At 48.3% G+C, this 26,380-nt stretch overlaps 1 protein-coding gene across 2 annotated transcripts in view; it reads right to left on the bottom strand.

The window, feature by feature from the left end:
* Window positions 1-26,380, bottom strand: part of unc5b (unc-5 netrin receptor B) — a 275,167-nt gene that overhangs the window by 247,794 nt on the left and 993 nt on the right. The gene's annotated exons all lie outside the window — the stretch shown is intronic.

The following is a 26,380-nucleotide window of genomic DNA, read 5'->3' as shown; positions in this document are numbered from 1 at the left end:
CCGTGAGGCAGCAGTGCTAACCACTGTGCCAATTGTGGGGTTAGGTCAGTAATGATCAGCTGACATGAGAGTGGGGAGTGGCCTCTGTCTGTGCTGCAAAGTTTCTTTTTAAGTTTATTAGTGTCAAGTAGGTTTACATTAACACTGCAATAAAGTTACTGTGAAAATCCCCTGGTCGCCACACTCCGGCGCCTGTTCGGGTACACTGAGGGAGAATTTAGCCTGGTCAATGTACCTAACCAGCGCATCTTTCGGACTGTGGGAGGAAACCGGAGCATCTGGAGGAAACCCATGCAGACACATGCAGACATGTGCAGACTCCACACAGACAGTGACCCAAGCTGGGAATGGAACCCGGGTCCCTGGTGCTGTGAGGCAGCAGTGCTAACCACTGTGCCACCGTGCCGCCTGTGTCCCATGTTTCAAAAATATGCTGTTAAAATTCTGAACATCCTGATGTCAGACGAGCAAAGCTCCACCTGCTCATGGGCAGGAAGGAGGGATTTGGAGAGGGCTTGGTGACAGATGTTCTCCAGTGCAGTCAAGTGTTTTTTCATTGGCTTCTGGAAGGTGAGATTGAACCGGAAAGGCGTGACAAATATTTTTCTGCGACGTGGTTACATTGAGAGCATGTTGTGGGCCGTTAGCAGGGTGTAATTAATTGGAAAGGGCTTTGGGACGTCCAAGAGGGGCCGTATAAATAAAAATCCTTTCTTTCCTGGATAGGCAGATAGACAAGACGTATGTCGGGATGTTTTATTGCCTAATAATTAGCTCATTTGTTTTCGCTCTCATGCTGGCATTTTTACAGCCTCCAATAACCCAGCAGTAAATCACGCTGCAATAAGGTTGCCAACTCGGGTTGGACATAACCCCGGAGGTTTTATCACCTTAACCTCGCTTTCCAACAGCTCCACCCAGTTGATTAGTTCTCCCATTTCCGTTATTAAAAGGTTTAATGGAAACCGCGCAGTTTCCTTTTCTTTTCAAAGCTCCCGATCATTTTTCCTCCCCTCCCACCACCCCCAGCCCCACATTCGCCTGGAGTGGAACCCGAGGGTTGCAACTCCCGGAGACTCCAAGGCGATCCCGGAGGATTGGCAACCTCATGATGCATGGAGAAGCAGGAAAAATAACTGGTGTGATTTGTCACGGGGACTCTCTGTCAAACCAGATCCCCCCCGCCTCCGTGCAGTTCCTGTAATACCCTCCCTATCTCAAGCACCGTCATAGATCCACTATGTCATGTACATCTATTATGTACATGTACAGCTACGATGTACTATGTTCCTGTCACACTATCTGTAACCCCCACGACTTGCCTGGGCTTGCAAAATCTCACTAACAATATGTGGAGATGCCGGCGTTGGACTGGGGTAAGCACAGTAAGAAGTCTCACAACACAACACAACACATTGCAGACAATACACATCTCTTTAACCTGTGCTTGGCCCTCTCTCCACTCGCATTGTCTGCACCTGTAAAGACCTGGTTACCTATTAAGACTCGCATTCCAACCATTATCTTGCAAATTGAGTTTGTGTCTATATATGCCCTGTTTGTGAACCCAACTCTTCACTCACCTGATGAAGGAGCAGCGCTCCAAAAGCTTGTGCTACCAAGTAAACCTGTTGGACTTTAACCTGGTGTTGTGAGACTTCTTACTATCTCCACATCATAGATCTACTCACACGGATGCATGAGGAGTGTTTGAGGACTCTGGGTCTGTACTCGATGGAGTTTAGATGGACGAGGGGGGATCTCATTGAAACTTACAGAATACTGAAAGGCCTGGATAGAGTGGACGTGGGGAAGATTAGCAGGAGAGACTAGGATCCGAGGGCACAGCCTCAGAGTAAAGGGATAACCCTTTAGAACTGGGATGAGGAGGAATTTCTTCAGTCAGAGGATGGTGAATCTGTGGAATTCATTGCCGCAGAGGGCTGTGGAGGCCGGGTCATTGAGTGTATTTAAGACAGAGATAGATGGGTTCTTGATTGGTAAGGGGATCAAATGTTACGGGAAAAAGGCGGGAGAATGGGGTTGAGAAACTTATCAGCCATGATTGAATGGCAGAGCAAACTCAATGGGCCGAATGGCCTAATTCTGCTGTGTCTCATGGTCTTCTGGACAGTATGTAATTGGCATTAAATGGTGGAGATGTAGCTGCTTTCTCTTGGTCCCTGTGCACCTGATGTAGAGAGAGTTGGTCTCCCTGCACTCATTGCATTGTAGAGTTTGAATAAGCTTTGGTCCCTAGCTTCAGAAAAATGCATCATTGGGAAAGGACATTACTCAACAGAAAATCACTGTGGTTATACACAAATCTAAAACCTTCTTATCAACCTATCACCATCAGTCATGTCTTACCAATAGCATTTATCAAGTCATAATGCATTTAGGAAGATTAAAGATATGGGGTAATGGCCAGCAAGTGCAATTGTGACTGGATCCATTCCACAGACGATGAGCAGCTAAAATGAACTGGCAGAGTTACAGCTGATGTAAATACAGGTCACCTCACTGTGACCCTGACCTTGCCTATCATTGCATGGGGAGCTTGGGGCATGGAGCTGAGCTTTAATGAGAAGACACACAAAGAAATTGAGAGAATTGCGGTTTCTCTTGTTGTAACATTACCTTGTGAATGACCCCAGAGGGATCAGTAAAGAACTGAAGCAGGCTCCCTTTATTTGACATGGCACCGCGGTTAGCATTGCAAACTCACAGTGCCAGGGACCCGGGTTCAAAGTTTGCACGTTGTCCCCATGTCTGCGTGGGTTTCCTCTGGGTGCTCCTCCCTCAATCCAAAGATGTGCCGGTTAGGTGGATTGGCTGTAGTAAATTGCCCCTTGATATCCCAGGGTGTGGGCGGCATGGTGGCACAGTTGTTAGCACTGCTGCCTCACAGCGCCAGGGACCTGGGTTCGATTCCCGGCTTGGGTTACTATCTGTGTGGAGTTTGCACATTCTCCCCGTGTCTGCGTGGGTTTCCTCCGGGTGCTCCGGTTTCCTCCCACCCTCCAAAGATGTGCTGGTTAGGTGGATTGGACATGCTAAATTGTCCCTCAATGTAGCCGAACAGGCGCCGGAGTGTGGAGACCAGGGGATTTTCACAGTAACTTCATTGCAGTGTGAATGTAAGCCTACTTGTGACACTAGTAAACAAACTTTAAAAAAATGTATGGGCTAGGGGGATGAGTGAGGTAAGTGTGTGAGATTACAGGGATAAGGCCTGAATGGAATGATCTTTCAGAGAATTGATGGGCCAAATGGCTTCCTTCTGCACAATAGGGATTGTACGATTCTATGGCAGAGAATGAACATTTTAAAATATTACCAAAAAATGAATACATAGAATGGTTAACTACATGGAAGCAGAACCATTGAAGAATATATCTGTGGCTCAGTGGTGAGCACTCTTACTTCTGGCTCAGAAGGTTGTGGATTCAAGTCACACTCCAGTGACTGGAAAATAACAATCTAGGCTGAAACTCCCGAGGGAGATACAGTCTTCAGGACAAGTTTTAGCAACTGCCTTCTCAGATTAATGAAAATGATCTTGCAGCCATTATTGTGAGGAGTTATCCCCATGTCGCGTCCAATATTACTTCCTATACTCCCACCTAAAAACCAATGATCCGGTCGTTATCACACACCTGTTTGTGGGAGTTTGCATACAGATTGTTCCTGAATTTGTGTACAAATTGGTCCTGTGTTTGTGGGAGTTTGTGTACAAATTGGTCCTGTGTTTGTGGGAGTCTGTGTACAAATTGGCCCTGTGTTTGTGGGAGTCTGTGTACAAATTGGTCCTGTGTTTGTGGGAGTTTGTGTACAAATTGGTCCTGTGTTTGTGGGAGTTTGTGTACAAATTGGTCCTGTGTTTGTGGGAGTTTGTGTACAAATTCGTCCTGCGTTTGTGGGAGTCTGTGCACAAGTTGGTCCTGCGTTTCCTACATTACAACAGTGACTACACATCGAAAGGTGCTTTAATGGCGATGAAGCACTTTGTAACAGTGAGTTTATGAAAGATCCTGTGTATGGTGCAAGGGGTATTGCGCATTTCTCACCTGGGCTTAGAGAAGGAGTTTCTGTTTTAGCTAAAAAAATTTGTACAATCCCTGCAGTGCAGAAGGAGGCCATTTGGCCTATTGGTTCTGCACTGACACTCCAAAACAGCATCCCACCCTGGCTCTAACCCCGTAACTCCAGATATTTTACCCTGCCAATCCCCCTAATTTACACATCTTGGGACACTAAGGGGCAATTTAGCATGGCCAATCTACGGTAGCACAGTGGTTGGGCGGCACGGTAGCACAGTGGTTAGCACTGCTGCTTCACAGCTCCAGGGTCCCGGGTTCGATTCCTGGCTCGGGTCACTGTCTGTGTGGAGTTTGCACATTCTCCTCGTGTCTGCGTGGGTTTCCTCCGGGTGCTCCGGTTTCCTCCCACAGTCCAAAGATGTGTGGGTTAGGTTGATTGGCTAGGTTAAAAATTGTTCCTGAGATGCGTAGTTAGAGGGATTAGCGGGTAAATATGTGGGGGTAGGGCCTGGGTGGGATTGTGGTCGGTGCAGACTCGATGGGCCGAATGGCCTCCTTCTGCACTGTAGGGTTTCTATGATTCTATGATTCTATGATCTGTACATCTTTGGAGTGTGGGAGGAAACTGGAGCACCCGGGGGAATCCCATGCAGACATGGGGAGAACATGCAAACCCCACACAGACAGTGACCGAGGCTGGATTCGAACCCGAGTCCCTGATGCTGTGAGGCAGCAGTGCTAACCACTGGCCACCGTGCCACCCTCTGTAATCGGCACTGCTTACATTATTGACAGTAAGAAGTCTCACAACACCAGGTTAAAGTCCAACAGGTTTATTTGGCAGCACTAGCTTTTGGAGCCTCAAACTCCTTCTTCAGGTGACTGAAGAAGGAACTTGAGCCTCCGAATGCTAGTGCTGCCAAATAAACCTGTTGGACTTTAACCTGGTGTTGTGAGACTTCTGACTGTGCTTACCCCAATCCAACGCCGGCATCGCCACATCATTACATTATTGACAGCAGATTCAGATTTGCCCCAGAAAGTTATGAGAGGCTGAATAGACTGGGACTTCTTTTCTCTGGAGCGTAGGAGGCTTGGGGTGATCTTATAGAGGTCTATAAAATAATGAGGGGCATAGATCAGCTAGATAGTCAATATATTTTCCCAAAGGTAGGGGAGTCTAAAACTAGAGGGCATAAGTTTAAGGTGAAAGTGTCCAGAGGGGCAATTTTTTCACACAGAGGGTGGTGAGTGGCTGGAACGAACTGCCAGAGGTAGTAGTAGAGGCGGGTACAATTTTGTCTTTTAAAAAGCATTTAGACAGTTACATGGGTAAGATGGGTATAGATGGATATTGGCCAAACGTGGGCAATTGAGACTAGCTTAGTGGTTAAAGAAAATGGGATGGCATGGACAAGCTGGGCCGAAGGGCCTATTTCCATGCTGTAAACTTCTATGACTCCATGCCTCGGTAAGTGCTATCTGCCCAATAAGCCGCAAGCGTGTGGAAGGTTGGTTTAGCCGTTCAAACCGAGATTGGAATGCCAGCGGATACCTGGAGATATGCGGCACTGCCGATAACAGTTGTTTTTCTGAGAGGGTGCGGACTTTGATGTGGTAACTCTTGTGGTTAGAGTGGGAAGATGAGTGCAGTAAGAAGTTTAACAACACCAGGTTCAAGTCCAACAGGTTTATTTGGTAGCAAATGCCACTAGCTTTCGGAGCGCTGCCCCTTCGTCGAAGGGGCAGCGCTCTGAAAGCTAGTGGCATTTGCTGCCAAATAAACCTGTTGGACTTTAACCTGGTGTTGTTAAACTTCTTACTGTGTTTACCCCAGTCCAACGCCGGCATCTCCACATCAAGATGAGTGCAGCACAGATCCGGTCTCATAGAAGACTGCAGCTGTTGTCTCCGTTTGACCCGAAACAGAACAGCTTTGCTTGACATGCACCGCGGTGTCACGCCTTACGGGAGATTATCCAGCACTAACAGTATGCACGCTCCCCAAAGTTCCCTGCTACCGTCCTGTCTCTCCTGCCTGTCAAGTCAGACCTGCTGCAGGCAGGCAGGCTTGTGAAAGCATTGTGCTCCTGACAACATGTCCGGGCAAAGAGAGGCTTGTCAAACCCGCCAGAAACGCTGGAGAACAATCGGGTCCCCCTGCGGAGAGTGCGCGCAGTTTTTTGTATTCAAATCCCTTTCCTCCCTCCCAGATTCCCATTGATACCGTTGCCAAGAAAACAGAACTCCGGCATCACAATGTAAACCAGCTTCATGGTGAGGGGGGGTGGGGGGGCAAGGGTTGGGGGGGGGGGAGGGGGGGGTTGGTTCTCAGGACAACACAGCCGCCCACCTGCCACCGGCTGAAGCCGTCAGCAAGTTTCACAAACATTCACTGGATGTGAGCACCACATTCTCCCCCCCACCCCACCCCAGCCCCCAGCAAATTAACAGCTCGGAGACAGAGAGAGAGAGAGAGAGAGAGATCTTTCTAAAGCATCGTAATATGATATGAGTTGACTGATGCTCGCTTTCCCTGCTGTTTGAGAAGCCTGGGATTCGCTGGAACAACCTACTGGTGAAGGTTTTCTGTGGCAAGCAAGCCCAGGCTTTGCACGGCGAATGTGAGCAGATGCACCCATCAAAAGACCACTTTTCTTCAGCACCAAATGCTAACTGGATTCCCAAAAAATCTCTCACTTGAAGGGGCAGCACGGTGGCACAATGGTCAGCACTGCTGCCTCACAGCAAGAAGTTTAACAACACCAGGTTAAAGTCCAACAGGTTTATTTGGTAGCAAAAGCCACACAAGCTTTCGAGGCTCTGAGCCCCTTCTTCAGGTGAGTGGGAATTCTGTTCACAAACAGAACTTATAGCCTCACAGCGCCAGGGACCCAGGTTCGATTCCGGCCTCGGGTCACTGTCTGTGTGGAGTTTGCACGTTCTCCCCATATCTGCGTGGGTTTCCTCCGGGTGCTCCGGTTTCCTCCCACAGTCAAAAGCTTAGGTGCATTGGCCATGCTAAATTCTCACCCGATGAAGGAGCAGTGCTCCGAAAGCTCGTGCTACCAAATAAACCTGCTGGTCTTTAACCTGGTGTTGTGAGACTACTTACTAAATTGTCCCTTAGTGTCCCAAAGATTTGTAAATTAGGTGGATTAGTGGGGTAAAAACATGGGGTTGCAGGGGTCAGGGAGTGGGCCTGGGTAGGATACTCTGTCGAAAATTCGGTACAGACTGGATGGGCCAAATGGCCTCCTTCTGCACTGTAGGGATTTTAAGTTAACTTTCTATACTCTGCATATCCTACATTCCTCCCAGACTCCAAAGGTGTGCGGGGTTAGGTGGACTGGCCATGCTAAATTGTCCCTTAGTGTCAGGGGAACTAGCAGGGGGGGATTTATGGGATAGGGCCTGGGTGGGATTGTTGTAGGTGCAGGCTCGATGGGCTGAATGGCCTGCAGGGGTTCGCTGATGCTATAGATCTTCAGCGACTGCGTGTCGATGAGATTTACAGTTGTGATTTACTCAGATAATAACGTGATGCTGCAGAATCCGATCTCAGATTTAGTGTCCAGCCGTAACTCTCTGGACCAGGGGCGGGATTGGTCTGTGCTCTGGAACCGATAAATAAATGCCTGGATGCTTTATTTTCAAATTAACTTGTGAACTTGGGCAGGAGGAAGAGTAATCTCAAAGTGTAAACTCCACTTCCCTGTAAAGGTGACCCAGGAGCCATTAACTACACTACTTTATGCTACGTGGAGCTTTCCACCCCTGCCTGCAGGAACCGTGGTAGGTGGGGGCACTTAAACCTAGCATGCTGGTACAGCAGATAATAAAGAAAACCAATGGAATGTTGGCATTTATAGCTGAAGGAATAGAATATAAAGGAGAACATGCCCCTGTCATCATCAACAGGAAAGAAGTAGAAAGGGTCGAGAGCTTCAAGTTTTTAGGTGTCCAGATCACCAACAACCTGTCCTGGTCCCCCCAATGCCGACACTATAGTTAAGAATAAGAATCTTACCTTTCTCGGAAGACTCAGGAAATTTGGCATGTCAGCTAGGACTCTCACCAACTTTTACAGCTGCACCACAGAAAGCATTCTTTCTGGGTGTATCACAGCTTGGTATGGCTCCTGCTCTGCCCAAGACCGCAAGGAACTACAAAAAAGTCGTGAATGTAGCCCAATCCATCACGCAAACCAGCCTCCCATCCATTGACTCTGTCTACACTTCCTGCTGCCTCAGCAAAGCAGCCAACATAATTAAGGACCCCAAACACCCTGGGCATTCTCTCTTCCGCCTTCTTCCATTGGGAAAAAGATACAAAAGTCTGAGGTCACGTACCAACCGGCTCAAGAACAGCTTCTTCCCTGCTGCTGCCAGACTTTTGACTGGACTTACCTTGCATTAAGTTGATCTTTCTCTACACCCTAGCTATGACTGTAACACTACATTCTGCACTCTCTCGTTTCCTTCTCTATGAGCAGTATGTTTTATTCGTATAGCGCACAAGAAACAATACTTTTCACTGTTGGTTAATACGTGACAATAATAAATCAAATCAAATCAAAAGTATTGTTACAACTATACAAGGCATTGGTGAGGCCGCACCTGGGGTATTGTGCACAGTTTTGGTCCCCGTATTTGAGGAAAGGTGTAGTGGCATTGGAGGCAGTTCAGAGGAGGTTCACTAGATTGGTTCCAGAGATGATTGGTTGGTTCGGCACAGAAAAGAAGGGCCAAAAGGCCTGTTTCTGAGCTGTAATTTTCTATGGTTCTATGAGGGGTTTGTCGTATGAAGAGAGATTGAACAGTTTAGGCCGATACTCTCTGGAATTTAGAAGAATGAGGGGAGATCAAATTGAGGTGATAAAAGGTATGGATGAAGTAGACATGGAGCGGATGCTTCCTCTTGTGGGGCATTCTAGGGTGAGAGGTCACAGTCTTAGGATAAGGGGTCGCAAATTTAAAACAGAGTTGAGGAGAAACTACTTCTCCCAAAGGGTTGTGAATCTGCGGTGGATGCTGGGACAGTGAGTAAATTTAAGGAGGAGTTAGACAGATTTTTAATTGGTAATGGATTGAAGGGTTATGGGGAGAAGGCAGGAAAATGGGGATGAGGAGCATATCAGCCATGATCGAATGGCGAAGCGGACTCGATGGGCTGAATGGCCTAATTCTGCTCCTATATCTTATGAACTTAATTTGGCAGTAGGCAAAAAGTCTTGATTTCTGAAGGTTTTTCCAACCGTAAGGATTCTTGTTCTCTGGGTGGGTTAAAGGCAAGTTGGACTTCCTATGTTGGGAACCCCTAGTGCATGTATTGAAATCTTATGAATGTTCTTTAAAAGGCCGCTGGAATTAAGCTCTTCTCCCAAATTAAGTCTCTCGCCAGAGAGAATTTTTAAATTCATTCACAGGATGTGGGCGTCACTGGCTAGGCCAACATCTATTGGCCATCCCTAATCATCCCTTGAGAAGGGAATGGCGAGCTGCCTTCTTGAACCCGCCGTGGTGTAGTTAGGAATGGAGTTCCAGGATTTTGACCCAGTGACAGTGAAGGAACGGCCGATATACTTCCAAGTCAGGATGGTGAGTGGCTTGGAGGGGAACCTCCATGTGGTGGTGTTCCCATGTATCTGCCGCCCTTGTCCTTATAGGCAGCGGTGGTTGTGGGTTCAGAAGGAGCCTTGGTGAGTTGCTGCAGTGCATCTTGTAGATGGTACACACTGCTGCCACTGTGCATTGGTGGTGGAGGGAGTGAGTGTTTGTGGAACGGGTGCCAATCAAGCGAGGCTGCCTTATCCTGGATGATGCTGAGGTTCTTGAGTGTTGCTGCACTCATCTAGACAAGTGGGGAGTGTTCCATCACACTCCTGACCTGTGGCTTGTCGGTGGTGGACAGGCTTTGTGGAGTCAGGAGGTGAATACTCGTTGTAGGATTCCTAGCCTCTGATCGCAATATTTATATGGCTAGTCCAGTTGAGTTTCTGGTCGATGGTAGCCTCCAAGATGTTGATAGTGGACAATTCAGTGAAGGCAATGCCATTAACTGTCATGGGGAGATGGTTAGATTTTCTCTTGTCGGGGATGGTGATTGCTTGGCATTTGTGTGATGTGAATGTTACTTTCCACTTGTCAGCCCAAGCCTGGATATTATCCAAGTGTTGGACATGGGCTGATTCAGTACCTGAGGAGCCACGAATGATACTGAACATTGTGCAATCATCGGCGAACATCCCCACTTCTGATCTTGTGATAGAAGGAAGGTCGTTGATGAAGCAGCTGAAGATGGTTGGGTCTGGGACATTGCCTTGAGGAACTCCTGCAGTGATGTCCTAGAGCTGAGATGATTGACCTCCAATCACCGCAACCATCTTCCTTTCTGCCAGGTTGACTCCAACCAGCGGGAGATTTCCTCCTGACTCCCATTGACTCCAGTTTCGCCAGGGCTCCTTGATGCCACACTCGGTCAAATCCTGCCTTGATGTCAAGGGCTGTCACTCTCACCTCACCTGATGAAGGGGCAATGCTCCGAAAGCTCGTGATTCCAAATAAACCTGTTGGGACTTTAACCTGGTGTTGTGAGACTTCTTACACTACTCTCACCTCACCTCTGGAGTTCAGTTCTATCGCCCAGGTTTAAACCAAGGACGTAATGCAGTCAGGAGCTGAGTTGGCGGAACCGAAACTGACCACTGTGGAGCAGGTTATTGATAAGCAAGTGCTGCTTGATGGAGCTGTGGCAACACCTTCCATCACTTTACTGATGATTGAGAGGGGACAGGGAAAGTGTCCGCACACACACACACAAATAAAAGACCCGAGCTGAGTTGATCCAATTTGGGAAATTGAGTGATGAAGGGAGGTTTTGATTTTGAAGCGGTGAGTCACTGTCAGCGCTATAAATAAATATACCTCCAAACCTCGGCTAATCCTGCCCGTTTCAGACAGAGCTTGCAAAGAATTCCTCAAGCGAGCAGCATGAGCAAGATGTAGAACTCAATTTGGCACAAGGGGAGTGTGGAGCGGAGTGAGATGAAAGGAAGGTGGGAGGGGACTGGAGGAAAACAGAAAGACGCTGTGAAATGAGATGCAAATGCTCTTAGTACTTGCAAGATCTTTCATTATGCAAGTCCCATGAATGATGTATCGAAGCCACTTCACAGTCGTAAACACGTTACTTCATCATCTGGTGAAACAGAATACCCCCCAGGTCCACCTCGATTTGAGTGCGAAATGCCATTGAAGAGGCAGGCATGTCACAGTGAACATATTTCATTTCATTCCGCGCTAGGGACTCAGCTGCTGAACCTGTCCTTACCTTCGTACAAGTAATGAGAACAATCTGTTATGGCCTCTTGGCTTGGAAGTGGAAAGGAAAGTCCTCAGGCAGTCCAACATTTCCACAGAGCCTCTTAACAGCCTTGGCAAGTGGCTGTAAAACCTCTGAACAGATTCTTTGCTGTAGCAGTTTAATTAAATGTCCCTTTGCGATTGCGCAGGAATCTACATTACAATTCTGTTTGCACACAGGAAGGCACCTCGTGCAACGCCACAGTACATTTCTCCACAATGGGCTGCGGGGTTGTGCAGCCTAGAATTACACATCCCACCAGCTCATCCTCCTCACTCACTGCTATTGATTCAGGCGAGCCAGCTAGATGTAGATAAGAGAGGGTCAGCAGGTCAATAGATGCAAACATTTAGCCATCCGTATCACGTCACGGACACGTACAGTACAGGATGAGGCCATTCAGTCCATTGTGTCCAGGCTGTTCATCAAGTAGCCGCCCAACCTAACCTCACTTTCCAGCTCCTGGGCTGTAGCCTTGCAGACTACGACACTTGTAAGTTTATTTATTAATGTCACAAGGCTTACATTAACACTGCAATGAAGTCACTGTGAAAATCTGTTGTAAGTTCCTGTCCCAAGTTCTCTGTAAGTGTGAAGAAGGTTTCTGTCACTACCATCCTATTGGGCAGCGAATTCAAGATCCCCACAATCCGCACATTCCCCTCAAATCCCCTCAATCTCTGACTGTTCATCCTAACCCCTATATCCCCCGGTTGGAGAACCTTCAACCAAGGGGACTGGGGAACCACTCTGTCAGCTCCTCCTTTCCATGCCTTGTGTTATCTGGAAACCGGAACTGGGTTTCCCTTCTCTGTATTATTTGTGTTTATGGCCAGGATTTTGGGCTGCTCGAGCAGGCGCCCTCCCGAGCCGGGAATGCGTGAAATTGCGAAAGGACGTCGGGCGTGCGTCCCAAATAAATCGCAACATTTCGGTCAGCTGGTGCCGATGCGAGAGACGGAAGCATTCTCGCCTTTGGTTTCTCAACTTGTGGAGGGCACCTTCTAACAGTGGGTGGCACACTTGTATCCCAAGTGGCCAAAGTCTAGGCTGATGCTGCAGCGCAGTACTGAGGCAGTGCTGCATTGTCTGAGGTGCAGTCCCTCAGATGAAACAAGGGCCTCATCTTGACCTCTCAGGTAGACACAAAAAATCCCGTGGTGCTATTTTGAGGAGGAGAAGGGAAGTTTTCCCTCCCTCCTGACCAATATTTAAATCCGTAGCCAACATCACATTGGCTGTTATCGCATTGCAGTGCCTGGGATCTTGCTGTGCGCAATCTGCTTGCTGCATTTCCTTGTGCACTGAAACAAAAGAATACTTTTAATTGGCCGTGGAGTGCTCTGGAGCATCCAGAGAAATGCGCAATGGATAAAGCAAATCTCTTTTTTTTATAAATGGTTTTAGAATTCCAGCTTTTGGGATGTTACCTCAAGCAGGCTTGGGTGTGAATGAAGTCCAGTCCATCACGCAAACCAGCCTCCCATCCATTGACTCCGTCTACACTTCCCGTTGCCTCAGAAAAGCAGCCAACATAATCGCCGCGGACATACTCTCTTCCCCCTTCTTCCATCAGGAAAAAGATACAAAAGTCTGGGGAAACAAGGTTTCCCCCCTCCCTTACCTGCCAGGTAATGAGTTATAGTCTCAAAGGGACCATAGACATCTGTCAGGAGAAGACAACTGGTTTTATATGTATATATATATATATATATATCCTTTCCAGATGTATCACAGCTTGGTCTACACTTCCCACTGCCTCGGCAAAGCAGCCAGCATAATCAGGGACCCCACGCACCCCAGACATTCTCTCTTCCACTTTATTCCGTCAGGAAAATGGTACAAAAGTCTGAGGTCACGTACCGACCGACTCAAGAACAGCTTCTTCCCTGCGATTTTTGAATGGACCTACCTCGCATTAAGTTGATCTGTCTCTACACGCTAGCTGTGACTGTAACACTACATTCTGCACCCTCGCCTTTCCTTCTCTATGAACGGTGTGCTTCGTCTGCATAGCGCGCAAGAAACAATACTTTTCACTGTATCCCAAATACACGTGTGACAATAATAAATGAGCTGAGTCCCGAGAATTTCTCCCGTTCATCTCGGCTGCGAGAACTAATCGCTGCAAACCCGTCAATCTTCCAGTGTGTAAGAATGACAGACCTCACCGCTTTATTTCTTAGTTTTAATGGGTCAGGAGCTTACAATGGGCTCTTTATAGATCTGAACTCCAATGAGCCCCTGTCACATTAACTTTTAAAAATCTTATTACGATTTTTTGCCACTTTTAATTTTTAAGGCCATCTTTTATTAGCGTTAGGCTGCAGGAATAAAATAACTCACACTTGTGTCGGATTGTCAGTGCTGTAATTTGGTAACAAGTAAATAAATTAACTTTAAAGCGGAGCGCAGCAGGTAATCCAGCGCCAGCATGTGTGTCGGGTGAAAAGACTGAGCAGTTACAGTTCCTCCCCTGGCCATTAGATCAATTATCCATTCCCTGTATTCACTGACCACTCCCTGACAATTACCAGAGCATCTCAATGAAATCTGTCCCCGCCCGCCCGCACAATGGAAGCTTCCAGAGACTCGACGAGCACACAAAGCTATCGTCTGTTTATTCAAGGGCCGGCGACAAAAGGAATGCGAACGGGGAGGGGAGAGTGAGACGCCAGGGAATAAAGTCATGGTGAATACATGAGAAAAAAAGCAAACCCTCCCTGATCAAAAAGAGATAAAGATGCTTTAAGAAGCACACGGGATAAAGCCCAGGAACACAAGGAGAACATGTTTTCGGATAACTTGTTGAATTAGCACCAGAACAAAGGGGCCATATGCTCACAGATGTTACTTTTTTTAAACGATCGACTAGAAAATAATGAGTCTGACTCAGGAGGATGTGGGTTTTTAGTCCCACTCCCGAGACACAAGCATTAAACTCCAAACTGCCTCGCCAGTGCAGGACTGAGTGAGTGCAGCACTGTCAGAGATGCTGCCCTAAAATGACATTCCCGGGGCCACGTCTGCCCTCTCCCGCGGGCACTGAACGATCCCGTGACACTGCTTCGAAGAAGAACATTTTTTCCAGTTTCCATCTCAATATTTATCTCTCAACCAACGCCAGTGCAAATGTGTGTGTGTGTGTGCATGTGAGTGTGCGTACGAGTGTGTATGTGCGTGCATGTGTCCGTGTGTGTGCATGTGTGTGCGTGCATGTGTGTGTATGCATGTGCGTGAGTGTGCGTGCATGAACATGTGCATGCATGTATGCATGTGTACATGTGTGTGCATGTGTACATGTGTGTGTGTGCATGTGCGTGAGTGTGCGTGCATGAACATGTGCATGCATGTATGCATGTGTACGTGTGTGTGCATGTGTACATGTGTGTGTGTTCATGTACGTGAGTGTGCGTGCACAAGCATGTATGTGCGTGTGTGCATGCATGTGTACGTGTATGCACATGCATGTTTGTGCAGATGTGTGTGTGTGCACATGCATGCATGTGTACATGCATACATGTGTGCGTGTGTTGTGTGAGTATGTGTGTGTGTGTGTGCCCTCCCTAAACCGTCACCCAGCTGCGTCCATTTTGAAACCCATTCTCGCCTTAGGCTGCCACCACTGATGGTACCTAGAAAGAGAAATTAAAAGCAAGGCCTGGAACAGATGCGACCAACCATGCTAAACAGCCAATGTTGGCATTGCTTCTTGGTTGTGAGGATAGTTTACACATAATTACATAGGATTTACAGCACAAAAACAGGCCATCCAGAAATAGAAACATGATGATGGTACTATGCTCTGTTTTTGAGGGATAAATGTTGGCCAGGGGAGGACTCTTACTCTTCATAATAGTGCCGTGATGTCTTTCACATCTACCTGCAGGACCAGATGGGGCCTTGATTGATTGAGTCACCCAAAAGGTGACACTCCAACAATGCTGCACTCCCTCAGTATAGAACACTCCAAGTGTCAGGCAAGGTTTGACTCCGGAGATTAGGGAGATTAGTGAGGTGAATATTGTGGGAGTTACGGAGATCGGGCCTCTGTAGGATACGCTGTGGGAGAGTTGGTGCAGACTCGAAGGGCCGAATGGCCTCCTTCTGCACCACAAGGAGTCTATGAAAAGGGAGCTGACTGCAGCATGTTGCTGCCAGCAAAGTAAACAAATAGGTCCCAGCAATGTAACCGAGACCCTGGGGATCTTCAACCTCCTGTCAGATGAAGCAGACCACCAGAGACACAAAGCACAATGTCGTCAATCCACAACCTTCCAGTGATCTCTGCTGGACCTGACTTCAACATCAGAAATTCACAAATCATAACTGGCAATGCTTCTGTCAAGGGGCATGCTGCACCTCTGAAACTGAAGGGCAGCGATTCACCTCCAGGTCCTTCGGCTATTCATATCATCATAGAAGCTCTACAGTGCAGAAGGAGGCCATTCAGCCCATCGAGTCTGCACTGACCACAATCCTACCCAAGCCCTACCTCCATAAGCTCATGCATTTACCCTAGCTAGTACCCCTGACACTAAGGGGCAATTTAGCATGGCCAATCCACCTAATCCGCACATGTTTGGACACCAAGGGGTCCTACAAATCTTGGGACACTAAGCGGCAATTTAGTGTGGCCAATTCACCCAACCCGCACACGTTATGGAGTGTGGGAGGAAACCGGAGCACCCGGGGGAAACCCGAGTCGACATGGAGGAGGGGGAAACATGCAAATTTTGTTAACGTCTTTACCCAGAGACTGGTGAGGATACGGAACTCGCGACCACAGGCAGTGGATGAGGTGAATCGCACAGATACATTTAAGGGAAGACTAGGGAAGTACATGAGGGTGGTAAGAGTTGGAAGACCTCGTAGATAGGATGAGGTGAAGAAAGGGAAGAAGAGACTTGAGCATAAACACCAGCATAGATCAGTTGGGCAGAATGGCCTATTTCTGTGCTGCAAATCCTGTGTAAAAATGCTCACTGACCCCTTGCAGTGCGTGTGTGTGTGTGTATTTAACTGACGTATCCATCTCTTTAACAAAGAAATCATTGCTTACCAAGAGAATACACAGATGCAATGTTGCTCCATTATACGGAGGGATGGGGTGTGGGGGTGTGGGGGGGGGGGGGGGGGGGTTGTTCATGGTTTGTGGCCATTGCACCACACACAGACTCAAAGGCATCTTGATTACATTGACATTTATGAGGTTATAAACACATCAACTATTTGTACTCAAAAACAAGAATCATCCCTTTTCTAAACTGCTAGTCTCAGATACCATTAAAGTTGCTCGATACACTGTGTTTAACTCCTACACAATGAGGAACCGGGAGAAAATAAAACTCCAACAAGCTCAAGTCCCATTTCAGTTCAAAAGGGGGTTTGCAAGAAGTGTGTTGTGACTTTGTGAAGCTCTTTGGTAAATCATTAGCGTTGGAGCTAAGTACGACTGAAGCAGTTCTCCTCTCTGTGCTGCTCTGACCTTATTCAGATCTTGAGGTCATTCATAATGGTCTCCTTATTGCTTTTACTCCATTAGTGCATTCAAAGCTCTGGCCTGGATGTTATCTCAGAGACAGGGAGGGATTTTTTGGGGGTCGGACAGAGAGAGGACATGTCCCCTTTTCTTCGTGCTCTGACACTTTCCTTTCGACTCACGTCCAACCCTTGTTGCTGCCCGTGATGCCTTGTCCTTATCTTGTGGCTTGTTGCCTTCTCACCTCCTGGGCTTTCTCCTTCTTAAAAATTATATATTATAATTTGTTTTTTCTTGTGTGGGGTGGTGAATGGGGGTACCTCCCCGCCCCCCTCCGTGGCAGAAGAGGAGGAGTAGGTTGGGGATGGAGGGGGAGGGAGTGAGAGGGCTGGTTGGGAATGGGGAGACTCCCAGAAAGGCTTCCCTCAGCTCCATCAAGTTTAAAAGAAAACAGGTCAGTTGGTGACTGAGTTTTTTTTTTGTCTTCGGTTACCTGGCCGCAGCCAGCCTGAAAGGCTGCCGGGTGGGTCGGCCTTACGGCGCTAGGAAGGAGAGGAGTGGCTGGGAAGAGGGAGGTGGGAGGCGGCTGTATTTACCAATTGGAAGATTGATGTGAGAAGATGGGGTGGGGTATGACCGGGGTACAGAGCCCGGGCGAGTGGGGAGGCTGGGGTTAATGGAGATCGGAAAGGGAGGGGGAAGTATCAGAAATCATAGAAACCCTACAGTACAGAAAGAGGCCATTCGGCCCATCGAGTCTGCACCGACCACAATCCCACCCAGGCCCTACCCCCATATCCCTACATATTTTACCCACTAATCCCTCTAACCTACGCATCTCAGGACACTAAGGGCAATTTTTAGCATGGCCAATTAACCTAACCCGCACATCTTTGGACTGTGGGAGGAAACCGGAGCACCCGGAGGAAACCCACGCAGACACGAGGAGAATGTGCAAACTCCACACAGACTGTGACCCAAGCCGGGAATCGAACCCAGGTCCCTGGAGCTGTGAAGCAGCAGTGCTAACCACTGTGCCACCGTGCCGCCCCATCAGGGAGGAGGTCATGATGTGGAGATGCCGGCGTTGGACTGGGGTAAGCACAGTAAGAAGTCTCACAACACCAGGTTAAAGTCCAACAGGTTTATTTGGTAGCACGAGCTTTCGGAGCGCTGCCCCTTCATCAGGTGAGCGCAGGATTTGGTTCACAAACAGGGCACAGGTAGACACAAACTCAATTCCAAGATAATGGTTGGGAGGAGGTCAGAAGATACCCTCTGCCCTCAGTGAGTTGTGAATCTTTAGAATTCTCTATCCCAGGGAGTTGTGGGAGCTCACTCATTGAGTACATCCAAGATGGAGGCTGAGAGATTTTTTGGTTACCAACAGGATATGGGGATCATGGAGGGAAGGTGGAGTTGAGGTAGATCAGCCATGACCTTATGGAATGTTAGAGCAGGCTTGAGGGGCCAAACAGCCCCACCCTACTCCTACCAATGTTCTGGAGAGTAGCTGGGATGGGTGGGATTGTCTGATTATGGGTTAAGCAGGTATATCAGAACCAGCAGACATTCACCTCCCAGCAGCCGTGGTTCTTGCCTCCCATATCCACTGCATTTCCTGGGACCTCTTACATTCAACAGGCTTAACATTTATAATGCTGGTTAAACACGGGGCACATATCCTGATTATAAATATTTAAATTGTCAGCTGGCCTCTCGGGAGTGAGCTGGTTGCCCCCCCGCCCACCCCTCCCCTCACCCCCTTTCCCATTCCGCCTGCATCAAAAGGGCGGCACGGCGGCACAGTGGTTAGCACTGCTGCCTCACAGCGCCAGGGTCCCAGGTTCAATTCCAGCCTCGAGTCACTGTCTGTGTGGAGTTTACACATTCTCCCCGGGTCTGCGTGGGTTTCCTCCGGGTGCTCCAGTTTCCTCCCACAGTCCAAAGATGTGCGGGTTAGGTGGATTGGCCATGCTAAATTGCCCGTTTGTGTCAGGGCGACTAGCTAGGGTAAATGCATGGGGTTATGGGGATGGTTGGGAATGTGGTTGGTGCAGACTTGATGGACCGAATGGCCTCCTTCTGCACTATAGGGTTTTATGAAACAGAGCCGGGAATCGTTTCACCATTTCAGTATTCCTTCCAATCCAAATCCACCCTGGGGGTTAAAATTTCCCATTATGACTACATTCCTGTAGGGGGTAAAACTGGTGAAGTTTTCTAAACCACCTCTAGATGTCTCTAGGGTGCACCGTCAGCCAATGGTGTTTCATAGGCCACAAAATGCCACCTAGTGGTGGAGGCTGAACAGTTCCGTTAACTTTGCCCTCCTCGGGAAATCAGTATTAAAAAAAAATATCTGTGATCAATTAAATGGGACACTTTTCCCAAATTGACAATAATCTGAAGCTGACCGGCGCGCATTGGAGAAAACAACATTGACTGGGTGTCCACTTCACCGCACAGTAAAGAGTGCCCACGCAACTCAGAACAGACATTCGCACAGGACTATTCTGACCCCTGGTTGGCAGAGACCGTCTCGTGGCTCCAGTCAACAGTCTGCGTACATGTTTATTGCACCCGGCAGGCTTAGCTAAAGACATTTTACAACCAGCTAATCACAGATTGGCTCCTCCTGTTTACTTTGCTTGTGCAGCCATGCATCATTACACAGTCCAGCTCCGAGTGAAATGTGCCATTAGCATCTGAGTATATATTTCATAAAACATTAAGGGGTAGTTTGCGAAAACCCTCCCATTAAGCGCTGTTGCTAGACTTCGGCGAATGCCTATCCACAGACTCGTGACCGAGCAAGGAACACTTAAACAGGAATTGCAACCCACGCTGTTCTGTAGATTACTGATGTAGGTGTCCAGGCACAATGAAAGAACAATAAAGAGACTGTAGTTTCTAAATACAGGAACACACGTCGATCTACCCAAGGATACCAAACAAGAGACATTAGCCAAAGTAATTTGAAATTAAATTCTGAGAATCACCATTTACCCCACATTAGACAATAGGCCCCCCCATCCATTGACTCTGTCTACACTTCCCGCTGCCTCGGGAAAGCAGCCAGCATAATCAAGGACCCGGGTTCTTGATTATGCCACACACCCCGGACATTCTCTCTTCCACCTTCTTCCTTCGGGGACAAGATACAAAAGTCTGAGATCACGTACCAAGAACGCCTTCTTCCCTGCTGCCATCATATTTTTGAATGGACCAACCTTATATTAAGCTGATCTTTCTCAACATCCTAGGGGCGGCACGGTGGCACAGTGGTTAGCACTGCTGCCTCACAGCGCCAGGGACCCCGGGTTCGATTCCTGGCTTGGGTCAATGTCTGTGTGGAGTTTGCACTTTCTCCCCGTGTCTGCGTGGGTTTCCTCCAGGTGCTCCGGTTTCCTCCCACAGTCCGAAAGACGTGCTGGTTAGGTGCAGTGGCCGTGCTAAATTCTCCCTCAATGTACCCGAACAGGCGCCGGAGTGTGGTGACTAGGGGATTTTCACAGTAACTTCATTGCAGTGTTAATGTAAGCCTAACTTTATCTGTAACTGTAACACTATATCCTGCACCCTTTCCTTCTCCCCTGTGTACTCTATGAACGGAATGTTTGGTCTGTACAGCGCACAAGAAACAATACTTTTCACTGTATCCCATGACATGTGACAATGATAAATCACATCAAATATTTAAAAGTTTAAGTTGTGCTTGTGCATATTGCAGAATTTACAGAAATGGACTATCTGGTCCAAATGGTCCACGTCAATGTTGCTGCTCCTCACATGCTTCCTCCCATGCCTCTTTCCTGAAACTGAATCACCATCCCTTACTCCCTTGTGTAGGTTATGTACCTTCCCCCTTAGATGCCTCAAGAGATGTTAGAAATATTCAAAGAACAAAGAAAATTACAGCACAAGAACAGGCCCTTCGGCCCTCCAAGCCTGCACCGACCATGCTGCCCGGCTTAACTAAAACCCCCTACCCTTCTGAGGACCATATCCCTCTATTCCCATCATATTCATGTATTTGTCCAGACTCCCCTTAAAAGTCACTGATCGTATCCGCTTCCACTGCCTCCCCTGGCAGCGAGTTCCAGGCACCCACCACCCTCTGTGTAAAAAAGAAATTGCCTCCTATATTCCTGGGAATATTCGCTTTTGTAGAACGTGGCGTGCAGATGCCCCGAGAGCGTTCAACAGGAGGGGGAGTGGACAGGCAGCAGGAAGTCAGGAAAAGTGGGGGGGGGGGGGGGAGTCAACCCATTAGTGAGGCTCAGCAATGATGGACGGGGTCAGGAAGGGAATCCCAGACTTTAGAGGCAAACGTTGGGCATCTGCTGATTCCCACTTTTTGTCTAAACTCTGGTGAAGGATTTTATTTCGCGCTGGTGAAAGGTTTACAATCCCTTGCATCGGAGAAACATTTAGTTGTGTCTGTCCAGGAGAGAGGGGAATGAGGAAAAGGGGAAAAGGAGTAGGAGAGAGCAATCAGAAAGTTAAGAGTGGGATGAAATGTGGTCGAACTAGGAGAATGAAATTGCCACGTGAAATCTACCTGAGATTGTAGAGTCGAAAGACATTTGACAATACTTTTCACTGTACACTAATACATGTGACAGTAAAAATCAAATCAAACATTTGACAGTAAAAAGGGCTGCAAATACAATTCAAAAATAAAAATGAGTTAAGAATATAAGAATAATTAAGACTCCCTGAGCAACATGTTGACAGTGAAGTAAAGTCTGTATCAAACAAAACAGTTCATAGAAACCCTACAGTGCCAAAGGAGGCCATTCGGCCCATCGAGTCTGCATCAACCACAATCCCACCCAGGCCCTACCCCCACATATTTACCCACTAATCCCTCTAACCTACACATCTCAGGACTCTAAGGGGCAATTTTTAACCTGGCCAATGCACCTAACCTGCACATCTTTGGACTATGGGAGGAAACTGGAGCACCCGGAGGAAACCCACGCAGACACGAGGAGAATGTGCAAACTCCACACAGACAGTGACCCAAGCCGGGAATCGAACCCAGGTCCCTGAAGCTGTGAAGCAGCAGTGCAAACCACTGTGCTACCGTGCCGCCCGTTGAGAGAATTCTCCATTTCGCAACCCGAATTTGTTCCAATGCAAGTGTTAAAAAAACACTATTAAACATACAAACAGATTCCGCTCCAGTGCTGACTCTCTCTATCTCAACCCAGGTCACAGATTTTAATAACGAACAGGCAGGGTGCAGAGAAACAGGAGAAGGTTAATCTCAACAGGGGGACAGAGAGAAATGACCAAATATGAAATTTCTTCTGTGTCTGAGGGAGATGAATCACCCTGTTTGGAAAAACATTCAAAGGACCCAAAGACCTCACGGTGTGAGATGAGCGTAAGTTTTGAAATCGAGAAATGGGAGATTATGAGCTCTGCCAGGTAAATGCCAAACATTACTGGGACAAGATCCACAGTTTATAATTAACTGAAAAAATGCAGTGATATCAACCCTGACCCCCCTTGCAAACACGTTACATCCCCAACACATTCCTGATTCTGCTGCGAGAGTGAGAACGTCGAAAGAGGGTGATGAGAGCAGCTGTGAGTGAATGTCCTGTGTGTGTGTTGGTGTGTGTGATGGTGTGTGTGTGAGAGTGTCTGTGAGTGTGTGTGTGTATGTATGCACGTCAGTGTGTGTGTGTATGGTGTGTGTTGTGTGTAAGAGTGTGTGTGTGATGGTGTGTGTGATGGTGTGTGTGATGGTGTGTGTGATGGTGTGTGTGATGGTGTGTGTGAGTGAATGTGTGTGTGAATGTGTGTGTGAGATGGTCTGTGAGATGGTGCATGTGATGGTGTGTGTGTGATAGGGTGTGTGTGTGTGATGGTGTGTGTGAATGTGATAGGGTTTGTGTGTGTGTGTGTGTGATGGGGTGTGTGTGATGGGGTGTGTGTGATGGGGTGTGTCTGTGTGTGTGTGTGTGTGATGGGGAGTGTGTGTGATGGTGTGTGTGTGCATGTGTGTGTGATGGGGTGTGTGTGTGTGTGATGGGGTGTGTGTGTGTGTAATGGGGTGTGTGGGTGTGTGTGTGTGATGGGGTGTGTGTGTGTGATGGGGTGTGCGTGTGTGTGATGGAGTGTGTGTGTGTGTGTGATGGGCTGTGTGTGTGTGTGTGTGATGGGGTGTGTGTGTGATGGGGGTGTGTGTGTGTGTGTGATGGTGTGTGTGTGATGGTGTGTGTGAGTGTGTGATGGGGTGTGTGTGTGTGATGGGGTGTGTGGGTGTGTGATGGGGTGTGTGTGTGATGGTGTGTGTGTGTGTGATGGTGTGTGTGTGTGTGATGGGGTGTGTGTGTGTGTGATGGGGTGTGTGTGTGTGATGGGGTGTGTGTGTGTGTGATGGGGTGTGTGTGTGTGATGGGGTGTGTGTGTGTGATGGGGTGTGTGATGGGGTGTGTGTGTGTGATGGGGTGTGTGTGTGTGTGTGATGGGGAGTGTGTGTGATGGTGTGTTGGGGTGTGTGTGTGTGATGGTGTGTTGGGGTGTGTGTGTGTTGGGGTGTGTGTGTGTGTGTGTGTGTGTGTGATGGGGTGTGTGTGTGTGTGTGATGGGGTGTGTGTGTGTGTGTGTGATGGGGTGTGTGTGTGTGTGATGGGGAGTGTGTGTGTGTGATGGGGTGTGTGTGTGTGTGATGGGGTGTGTGTGTGTGTGATGGGGAGTGTGTGTGATGGTGTGATGGGGTGTGTGTGTGTGTGATGGTGTGATGGGGTGTGTGTGTGTGTGTGTGTGTGTGTGTGATGGGGTGTGTGTGTGTGATGGGGTGTGTGTGTGTGTGTGTGTGTGTGTGTGTGATGGGGTGTGTGTGTGATGGGGAGTGTGTGTGATGGTGTGTTGGGGTGTGTGTGTGATGGTGTGTTGGGGTGTGTGTGTGTGTGTGATGGGGTGTGTGTGTGTGATGGGGTGTGTGTGTGTGTGTGTGTGTGTGATGGGGTGTGTGTGTGATGGGGAGTGTGTGTGATGGGGTGTGTGTGTGTGTGTGATGGGGTGTGTGTGTGTGTGATGGGGTGTGTGTGTGATGGGGAGTGTGTGTGATGGGGTGTGTGTGTGTGTGTGATGGGTGTGTGTGTGTGTGTGGGTGTGTGTGTGTGTGTGATGGGGTGTGTGTGTGTGTGTGATGGGGTGTGTGTGTGTGTGATGGGGTGTGTGTGTGTATGATGGGGAGTGTGTGTGATGGTGTGATGGGGTGTGTGTGTGTGTGATGGTGTGTGTGTGTTGGGGTGTGTGTGTGATGGTGTGTTGGGGTGTGTGTGTGTGTGATGGTGTGATGGGGTGTGTGTGTGTGTGTGTGTGTGTGTGGGGAGTGTGTGTGATGGTGTGTTGGGGTGTGTGTGTGTGTGTGATGGAGTGTGTGTGTGTGTGTGTGTATGGGGAGTGTGTGTGTGTGTTGGTGTGTGTGTGTGTGTGTGTGTGATGGGGTGTGTGTGTGTGTGATGGAGTGTGTGTGTGTGTTGGTGTGTGTGTGATGGGGAGTGTGTGTGTGTGATGGGGTGTGTGTGTGTGTGATGGGGTGTGTGTGTGTGTGATGGGGAGTGTGTGTGTGTGATGGGAGTGTGTGTGTGTGATGGGGTGTGTGTGTGTGTGTGGGGAGTGTGTGTGTGTGATGGGGTGTGTGTGTGTGTGATGGGGTGTGTGTGTGTGTGATGGGGAGTGTGTGTGATGGTGTGTGGGGTGTGTGTGTGGTGTGTGTGGAGTGTGTGTGTGTGATGGGGGTGTGTGTGTGTGTGATGGGGTGTGTGTGTGTGTGTGATGGGGAGTGTGTGTGTGTGATGGGTGTGTGTGTGTGTGTGTGTGTGTGTGTGTGTGTGTGATGGAGTGTGTGTGTGGTGTGTTGGGGTTGTGTGTGTGTGATGGGGTGTGTGTGTGTGATGGGGTGTGTGTGTGTGGAGTGTGTGTGTGTGTGTGATGGGGTGTGTGTGTGTGTGATGGGGAGTGTGTGTGATGGTGTGTTGGGGTGTGTGTGTGTGTGATGGGGTGTGTGTGTGTGTGAGTGGGTGTGTGTGTGTGTGATGGGGTGTGTGTGTGTGTGATGGGGTGTGTGTGGGTGTGATGGGGAGTGTGTGTGATGGGTGATGGGGTGTGTGTGTGTGTGATGGGTGATGGGGTGTGGTGTGTGTGTGTGTGTGTGATGGGGTGTGTGTGTGTGATGGGGTGTGTGTGTGTGTGTGTGTGTGTGTGTGTGTGTGTGATGGGGTGTGTGTGTGATGGGGAGTGTGTGTGATGGTGTGTTGGGGTGTGTGTGTGATGGTGTGTTGGGGTGTGTGTGTGTGTGATGGTGTGATGGGGTGTGTGTGTGTGTGTGATGGGGTGTGTGTGTGTGATGGGGTGTGTGTGTGTGTGTGTGTGTGTGTGTGTGATGGGTGTGTGTGTGATGGGAGTGTGTGTGATGGGGTGATGTGTGTGATGGTGTGTTGGGGTGTGTGTGTGATGGTGTGTTGGGGTGTGTGTGTGTGATGGGGTGTGTGTGTGTGTTGGGGTGTGTGTGTGTGATAAAACATGCAGATGGGAGAAAAAGAGTGTGGGAATTAGGGTTGCTGACAATTTCTGATTTGGCAACACTCCAGTTACTTTTTTATTACTATATTTCCTGATGGTTTAATGTTTGTAGTTGATTAGACCAAACTCTTTCTATTCATAGAATCATAGAATCTCTACAGTGCAGGAGAAGGCCATTTGGCCCATCGAGCCTGCACTGATAACAATCCCACCAGGCCCCATCCCCGTAACCCCATGCATTTATCCAGCTAGTCCCCCTGATACTAAGGGGAAATTTATCATGGCCACTCAACCCAACCCACACATCTTTGGACTGTGGGAGGAAACTGGAGCACCCGGAGGAAACCCGATCTGATTCAAATCAGCTTGCGTGTTTCAGTACAAGATACAGAAGGATCTATTAAAACAAATGCTGCTGTTATTAACCCTCTGGCGTCTTCTATTCCAGATAGGGCAAAAGATGCCCTGAAACATTCGACCAGTTTGAGTCAGGCTGACTGTATATTTGCATCATGTTCAAGAGATTCAGCGAGGAGGTTTTCTCGACATAATCTTTGATTATTTATTCACCAAAGAGATGTTTTAATTTAAACTTGGAAACTGCTATTGACGTGTCTGCTGTTCCTCTCAAATAATATTAGAAAGAAGTTGGGATTATTTTGGGTGGCTTCCAGCTGGGGGGCGGGGGTGGGGCGGGGGGAACTCTTAATTAAATTCAGGAGCAGATGGGTTTAATCAGCAGAACCTTTAAAAGATCCCGTTTTACATGCTGTCAGCAAAGTAACAATTTTAAGTTAACCTGAAGGAGACATTCACGAACTGTAAGATATCAAGAGGCAAAGCGTGCAGAGGGAAATAAGTTTCACAACATATGCCCAGTGCAAAAGAGTTTCATTGTCCTCGGTCTGTGCAGTCTGTCCAGGCAGAAACCCCCTACTCC

This window comes from Mustelus asterias, chromosome 28 (genome assembly GCF_964213995.1).
Source record: "Mustelus asterias chromosome 28, sMusAst1.hap1.1, whole genome shotgun sequence".
Taxonomy (NCBI): domain Eukaryota; kingdom Metazoa; phylum Chordata; class Chondrichthyes; order Carcharhiniformes; family Triakidae; genus Mustelus; species Mustelus asterias.
Note: the sequence above shows the minus strand (reverse complement) of the source record. Positions and strands in the feature narration are given on the sequence as shown.